General features: G+C 32.5%; 2 pseudogenes; one reads left to right on the top strand and one right to left on the bottom strand.

The window, feature by feature from the left end:
* Window positions 1-537: 537 nt before the first annotated feature.
* Window positions 538-2,007, bottom strand: LOC114405100 (annotated as a pseudogene).
* A 1,022-nt stretch (window positions 2,008-3,029) lies between these two features.
* On the top strand, window positions 3,030-4,053 carry LOC114405099 (annotated as a pseudogene).
* Window positions 4,054-8,201: the final 4,148 nt, after the last annotated feature.

Raw genomic sequence — 8,201 nt, 5'->3', positions numbered from 1 at the left:
TCAGGTACGATAAAAAAATTATGAACTTAACTAATCATTTTGCAGTATCAGAAGCTATAGGTACATGATGGTAGTATTGTTAGAGATAACTAACTTATTCATGATAACATGGAGACTAACCCTTAACATTGAGACTACAACATGCATCTGATAGTAAAGCCAGAATAAGGAATGGTGGGCACTGATCCACGATAACTAACTTATCACATGAAGAACCTTTTGTAGTTAGTAAATCTGCACAACAATTACTCTCTTTGTAAATATGTTGGATACTCAAGTTCCAATTCCTGGTAAACAAATTCCTGATATGGTTCACCAGAGCAACATAGATGTATGTAGAGTCTCATAAAATAACAAGTGTACCATTCACCATCTTATTTTCCATGATAGTACTATAGATCATTTCCCAACAGATAATTGACAATAAGAATGTGGTTGACTATCTTGCAACATTTTATCATTCTTTTGTGCAAACATATATTTTGAATGTTTCTATTTGAAAAGTGAATTCATTTGCAGATGTCAAAACCATATGTTTCAAACACTAGGATTAGGCAAAGCTAATCTTAGAAACTCAATGTCTCTTTCCAAGTTAGCAATATGTTGCATTTCCATTGTCAACCAAGCTTGAATGGCTTCATTTATTTCCATGATAATAACTTCATTGGGGAGAGTTTCCTTATCCCCTCTTGTAACACCAACCCACAAAGGCTTCCCAAAACCAAAATCTAGGCCCCCTGAAATTCAAACCAGACCAACTTGTGATTGGAATTGGACTTCTTGTAATGTATACCTTGAGTCAAGTCCATACACTGAGTGCTCCCTAGGATATTAGGATCACTTTTGACTCTTAAAAACAATTCCCTTGAAAGATTTCCAAATTTGTCTCTGACAATGCTAACCAAATATGTAACAGTAGTTTCTGCACTTTGTGTTTTTCACAAAACACCATCACTGGCCACAAAATGTTGTTAATTGTGTATCTAGAGAAAGGTTCACCAATCCTCCTTCTCCTGTCCAGAATATGGATAACAACTGCTGGTCTTGTGTTATTAGATTTCATCTTGCATGCAGGTGTCATGTGTTTCCAAATGAATGCTGCCAATGCTTTATATCTAGTAAGAGGCTTTGAGCTTTCATCATAATCCCTGTCTTTTTCTTCAGCTTTTAGACTGTTGATCGATTCAACACCAAACACAAACCTTGTAGTGGTGCACATTTTTTTGCACTTGAATCCTCATTATTTTTATCAACATGGTCATGCAAACTCAAATCATTGAATGGTGAAAAATAAAAGGAAGCGGAACTTAAATCAGGAAATGCTACTTCCTCCCTAGAGTCGTGACATATAACATGAAGAAGAGTATGGAGACTGCATGTGCTTATAGCTATTCCAACACAATTGAATATGTTCACTTGTACAAGTACTTGGGGCCAGGCTTCTCTATGTGAATGCATCTTATTATTGGTTAAGTGGGAGCAATTTGTTTAAAAATTCTAGCTTAGGTGGTGTGAGAAACTCAACCATGTTAAGGTTCAACTTGGCTTCCAAGTAAAGTGCACCCTCATCATTGCAAGTGATGTAGAGTCTTGTGATGTGCCTGCTACGGGTAGAAAATGGTTAGTGTCTCAGATTAAGTTACTTAAATTGAGCACACATGAGAGGGTTATTGTAGCCTTCCTTGTTTGGGTACAATTGAGCTTCTCAGTAGCTGATTTCATAGCAACAAACATAAAACTAACTTTAATTATTTTTATAAGAAAATAATCTTCACTCCTAGATTGAAAAATACTCTTTCATGCAAAAGAAGAAAAGCTCATTCACTTCAAATATATACTCTTGTTTTCTTTTCCCCTTTTTAGGGTTGATTTCGTCATAGTAGTTGATAATTAATATCGTGCATTAGTTATAATTTTTTAAAATAAAAAATCTTTTAATTGAAAAAATGTTGAGCATTATTACACTACTTTTTGTTTTATAATACATTATGCAACCTTTGTCAACATATTATACAATATCGTTATGGTCAGACACACAAAAGTTATCAATAACTTTTTCAATTTTCATCCAAGGTATTATTTCTTTCTTTATTCTTTAACAGGGAAGAGGGATAACAAAATGAACATAAATTCACTTAAGCTTTTATATGTATTATAGAAAATAAAACCACTTTTTCCAAAGGAGTTGTATCTGAATTGTTTTTAGTTATCAAAAACTCAACTTTTACATATGGATTTGGCTCGCAATATACTAAGGTAATTAGAGCCTTCTGTTTATTTTCCCAGACTTTGATATTTATAAAATTTCATTAAACTTTGGTTAATTTGACCCAAGTTGGAGAGTTTATTATGGGAAAAAAGTCACCTATTTTTGCCACCCAGAGAAATCATACTTGAAGAGAATTAACGACCTTACCACTTGGACAAATAACCAGTCCAGAGTAAAAAAAAATGTTGACAATTTTTCCTAGGCAGAGAACAAAAATATGCATACTATTGCTAGATCTTCCAAATTGAAGGGTGTAAAAAAACAATCTACTAAATAGAATTAGAATTTACGATTATATGTATTGCCCTTCAATGTATAGGCATATATACATACTAAACAAAAATATACATATTTAGTATCTTTAAGAAGTTGAAATGAATGGTGAATTTGGATTAGAGAAAGGTGTAATTAGTGTATACTTTTGCCTGTTGTATAGCTTTTCCTGATCAAATATTTGTTGTTTTATATTTATTGTTGTATGTGGCCCTGAGTGCATGCGTGCTAATGATGAAATTGAAGTATCTTTTTATTCCTTTTCAACTTAATAATTTGTTTGTTTTAGGTAAATGTGTTGACTCATATTGCTGAAGTGAAATTAGAACCAGACCAACTTATTGTCATAGAGGAGTTGGAATAAAAGCACTTTGAACAAGACAAAAAGGAGCTACTTGGTGATTATCATAATAGAGAAACTAGTGTTGACATGCTTAATAATACATCTTTTACTAATGCTTTGGACAATCAAAACAGTGTCCAAGTCATGGAACACAAAGGTGGATTATATGATAGGAAAGAAGTGTACCAGTTCCATCAACGCTCTGGTGGTAATGAGGTTGCCATTGCTAATGAGGGTGGTCTTTCATGCAGATCAGAGCTTAAAGAGGTTGACAAAGTAAAACTAAAGCAAGACAGTGATATGTTGTTTGTGGGGGATGGTTCAGATGGTGCTCTCAGGGATATTTTTTGGAGGCAAGATGTACCTAAATTGCAAGAATATCTGAGGAAGCATTTAAGAGAGTTTAGGCATATTCATTGTTGTCTCCTTTAAAGCAGGTAAACTAATATTGGGTAGTCCTTGTGAACTTGAGTCATTAATAAGGCTTGGTTCTTAGAAAATAGTTTTAGTGTTGGGTTATATTTATAATATTTGGAGGTTTTCACACTTATAACCTTGGCTTTCTTCCATTGCCTTATTTTCTTCTGATAAAATTTTCGTTAGATACATGTCATATGGGATTGGGTGAAGGATAGAGCTGCTATTAAGTAGTTGTGATTTGTGAATAGTTTTTTAAAGATGAGATTAAATGGTTTTTGTTACTGTGTCCATTCTTTAAACACAAGCAGTGAAAAATATTATGGTGTTATTACCAGTTGAAAATGTTCATTAGTTTTTCAAATAAATGTTTTATGTAATTGGCTTTAGCAATTTTGAAGTTTTGATTTGGCAGAAAATAACTATGTATACAGATAATCCATCAATCTGGGAGTACCTCACTCATTAGGATTTATTTTTTCTTAAATGGGGCATATCCTTTGGTAATGTAGGTTATTCACCTTATCCATGACCAGACCTTCTATCTGACTGTGGAGCATAAAAGGAAGCTTAAGGAGGAGTATGGTTAGTAACACATATTTTGAATGGGGGCAAGGGTTTGAATTATGCCTCTACATTGATGGTTACATAATTTCTTGTAGGAATTGAGCCTTGGACTTTTATTCAGAAGGTAGGGGATGTTGAAGGTAAAATGATTATACATGGTGAATTTGTTTCATCTTTATTGTAGGTATGATGCATCCTTGTTTGCGTAGAAATGTATAAAATGATAAGTATTTTATGATTTTAGGTGTGGTTCTGACACACTATAATAGTATCTTAGCTCACTTCCTTAAATAAAGCCTAGGTCCTTCATTAGCAAAGCAAGCCTGTTGGAACAAGTTGCCTAGGAATAATTAAGAAGGGGGGGGGGGGGTTGAATTAATTATGAACGTGCCTTGACTAATTAAAATTTATCCTTCTTAATGTTACTAGATTCAATTAGGCTTTACTACTAAGTTATGAGAAAGTAAAGAATAGAAACAATAACTTAGACAAAAGTAAAGCGGAAATAAAAAGTGCACAGTGAAAAAGTAAAGAGCGTAGGGAAGAAGAAAGCAAACACATGTTTTATACTGGTTCGGCAATGACTCGTGTCTACATCCAGTCCTCAAGCAACCTCTTGAGATTTCCTTTCCTTGTAAAATTCCTTTACAACCAAGAAGCTACCCGCTTCTTACACAGAATTCTCAGACGATTAGTTCTTTGAATTCAGTGTTTGGGCAAATCATTCTCAGACGGTTAGTTCTTTGAATTCTTTGTTTGAGGAATCAAAAGAATTCTCAGACGATTATTTCTTTGAACTCTTTTGGCAAGAGGGAGAAGAAAAAAAGAAGAAGAGAAAAAATAGAAGGATAACACAATTTTTGTTTTTGCAGAATTTTCCTTTCTTCAAGGAAAGATTGAACAAAAACTTATAATGAATTTGGCAAAGGTTTTGCAAGAGAAAAGTAGTGGAAAGTTTTGTGTAATAAAATGTGTTTTTTTTGTGTTATTGTATATTGTATTATTTAAAATGCGTGCCAAGGTCTTATATATATAGAACCTTGATACCTTTTGAGAAAACTATGTTAAGAGTTATAACTCTTAACATTTTCTTCAAAAAACATTCACTGGTAATCGATTACCATAATAGTGTAATCGATTACACAATGTATTTTATGAAAAGTTGTGACTCTTCACAATTGGATTTGAATTCCAACATTCAGATTCACTTGTAATCGATTACTAATATAGTGTAGTCAATTACACTATTTGAAAATCATTTTGGAACGTTGCAAAACATTGAAACCAGTTTGAAAACCATCCTAGTCACTGGTAATCGATTACTACCAAATGGTAATCGATTACCAGAGAGTAAAAACTCTGGTAGCTTAGAAGATTTTAGAAAATCCTTTTTAAAACAAAAAGTGTGCTATTTGATGTTTTTTGAAAAATACTTTTTACTACCTACTTTGACTTGGATTGATGCTTCTTGATTTCTTCATTTGATTCTTGAATCTTTGAGTGGAATCTTGAATGCTTGATTCTTTAATCTTGAAACAACTCTTTGAGCTTTGGCATCATCAAAACATCTTGGTGAATCATCATGGTAGCTTTGCTTCCACAAAGCCTATGAAGGAAGTGAAACCTGCTAATTCATTTAAGTTTTTGGCTTAAGTGTTATCAATGGATCCAATCATTGGAGCCGTTTCTGCAGGCAATGTAGTGGTCCTGAAACCATCATCAATTTCTCCAGTAACATCATCACTGCTTGTGATAACCGCTAAATATGAACTATTTTTTATAATAAAAATGTATTGAAATATCTTTTAAAATATTTATTTAGCAGTTATTTTTGGCTTAAATGATAGGAATTGATATTTTTATTATTTATGGCTTACAAATATGAAAAAGATAGATTAAAAGAGAAAAAGATCGAAAAAATATTAAAAAGGAAGATTTTTAGCATCAGGCCCAAGTCCACTACAACAACTATAAAAAGAGAGTCAAGCCAAACAGAAAAACACACCTCCAACCCCCTCTAGTAGGGAAAATCTTTCCTTCCTTTCACCATTTTCTCCCTTTCTTTCTTTCACCCCTTCTCATTGTAAAGTCCTCATGGTCATGAGTGGCTAAACCCCTAGTTAGGGCTTGACAGGCCTAAAAGCCAAAGCGATGTATGATATACTCTTCACTATTTATCAATGCAATACCAAGTGTTTTCTATTCTATTATCTTTTCTGCTTTTATCTTGCATTATTCATCTTTATATTCTTTTAGGGGTTAGAAGGTCAGGAGAGGGTAACTTTTAAATAAGATTTAAAGAAAGTATGCATGCATTAGTTTTAGGGGTTAGACGCTCGGGAAAAGGGTAACTTCTAATAGAACAAAAAGAAAGGATTTCATAAGAAAATCATTGCTAGACATAGAATGATAATTTTATGCCCATGCATTCATGCAAACATCTAGAGTTCATACTTCATGCATATTATTTGTTGAGTCTTTTCAAAGGAATTTGGGAGATAGATAAATAAAATAGGCTTGTCATCGTGAGGAATTAGGGACAAGTAAATGAATAGATGTGGATAGGATAAATTCACTTGAATTGATAAAGAAAAATCATAAAATCATACATCCTAGAAAAACAAGACAGGTCAGGTCTCAACATTATCATATTCTAATAACTTATCTTTTATTCATCTTATCTTTTATTTTTTTTCTTATCTTATTCTTCATCTTTTATTTTTCTTTTCTTATCTTATTTTTTTCTATTTTTTATCTTTATCATCTTTTAATTTAAATATTCTATCTTCTCTATCTTTTATCCCTTATCTTTCCTTTTAAATCTTTATCTTATCTTTTATCTTTCTGCATCTTATATTTTAAATTTCTTATCTCTTACTTGTAAGTTGGATTTGTTTTAATCTAAGTACAAACAAAGTCCCTGTGGATTCGACACTTGGACTTCCGAGTACTTTATTACTTGTGACAAATTTGGTGCACTTGCCAACAAGTTAACAACTTGCAAATTTGATCGAACAATATGTAGACAACGCTAACATAAGAGTTATTGAAGAGGCTATTCCTAAAACATCTACACTCCTGGATCAGAAGTGGGATAAGATACTTTATACAAGTAATGTGTCTACTAATTCCTATTGTATGAATATGACAATATCCTACAAGATCATACCATATCAAACAGATTCATCAATCTCAAAGAATGTATGCAACATGAAAAGTAAAATATCAATGTTAATAGTACGGTCTAATTGTTTGATATCATTTTCTTTTGAAGCCGTATGAAATTTGGCTCTAATTTAAGCCATCCCATATAAATGTCTAATTCTAGTTATTAGTTATCATAAGTTGCATGAAGAAATTTGAGTTGACACGGTTGAAGCTTTCAGTTGATTATAAAGTCACATGTATTTAGTTCATTTAACATGCTTAGTTGATTACAAGGTTCCAGGCATGATAGTCCAGCTTTTTGCAGGTAGTGCTATAGTAAGTCACATTGTCATGGTTGTTGTTGCAAAGCATGTTACTCTAGTGATTCTGGAACTTGGAGGAAAGTGCCTAGCTGTTGTTGAATCAGATGTCAACTTACAAGTAACATCATCACTGCATCTTGTTATTTATGCATCAATGTAATATCAGGTATAACAATCATTGAATTTTCAAGTTAATGCAAGGAGGATAATAGCTTGCAAGTGGGCATGCAATAGTGATTACATGGACAATGATGGGATCAAATATGGAATTTAAGGGACAAAACAGAGGCGCAGAGCACTGTACAACAAACATAAGGTATGCCTTTTGTAGTTAATAATGATTTTTTATATTATAGAAAGCGAGCCAATGATGTTTTTCCAACCTTCCTATTTGGAAGAGGGAGAAACTCACGTGCCTAACCAAAATCAAGCAGTTAAACCCTATTGAAACCCAACATGAAACTTTAAGATGAAGTTCTAGTTGTAAGCTAAGCACAGAGCTTCAAAACCCAAGGCCATGCTATTTATGTTCATGGTTCTAATAGTGATAGCATACCTATTTAAAATGATATGTATATTTTATCATGCTTTTTTGGGATGACAGACAAATGTATATTGGTTGTACCTCTCCTATTGGTGTATTCCTTGTATACTTTAAGTGTTAGAAATAGGTATATTAAATGAATATGTGATCATACAATAAAAGACAGGATACAAAATGATTGTATACGAGAATATATTAGTGACAATATTATCTATTAGTCTATAGTTGATTATATGGAATATCAATGTATAAATGTCTAACATTGATAAAAAAAATGAATGAAAAAGTGATGAATAGTATTGTTATTTTCATTTGTAT

Source organism: Glycine soja, chromosome 3 (genome assembly GCF_004193775.1).
Source record: "Glycine soja cultivar W05 chromosome 3, ASM419377v2, whole genome shotgun sequence".
NCBI classification, from domain to species: Eukaryota; Viridiplantae; Streptophyta; class Magnoliopsida; order Fabales; family Fabaceae; genus Glycine; species Glycine soja.
Note: the sequence above shows the minus strand (reverse complement) of the source record. Positions and strands in the feature narration are given on the sequence as shown.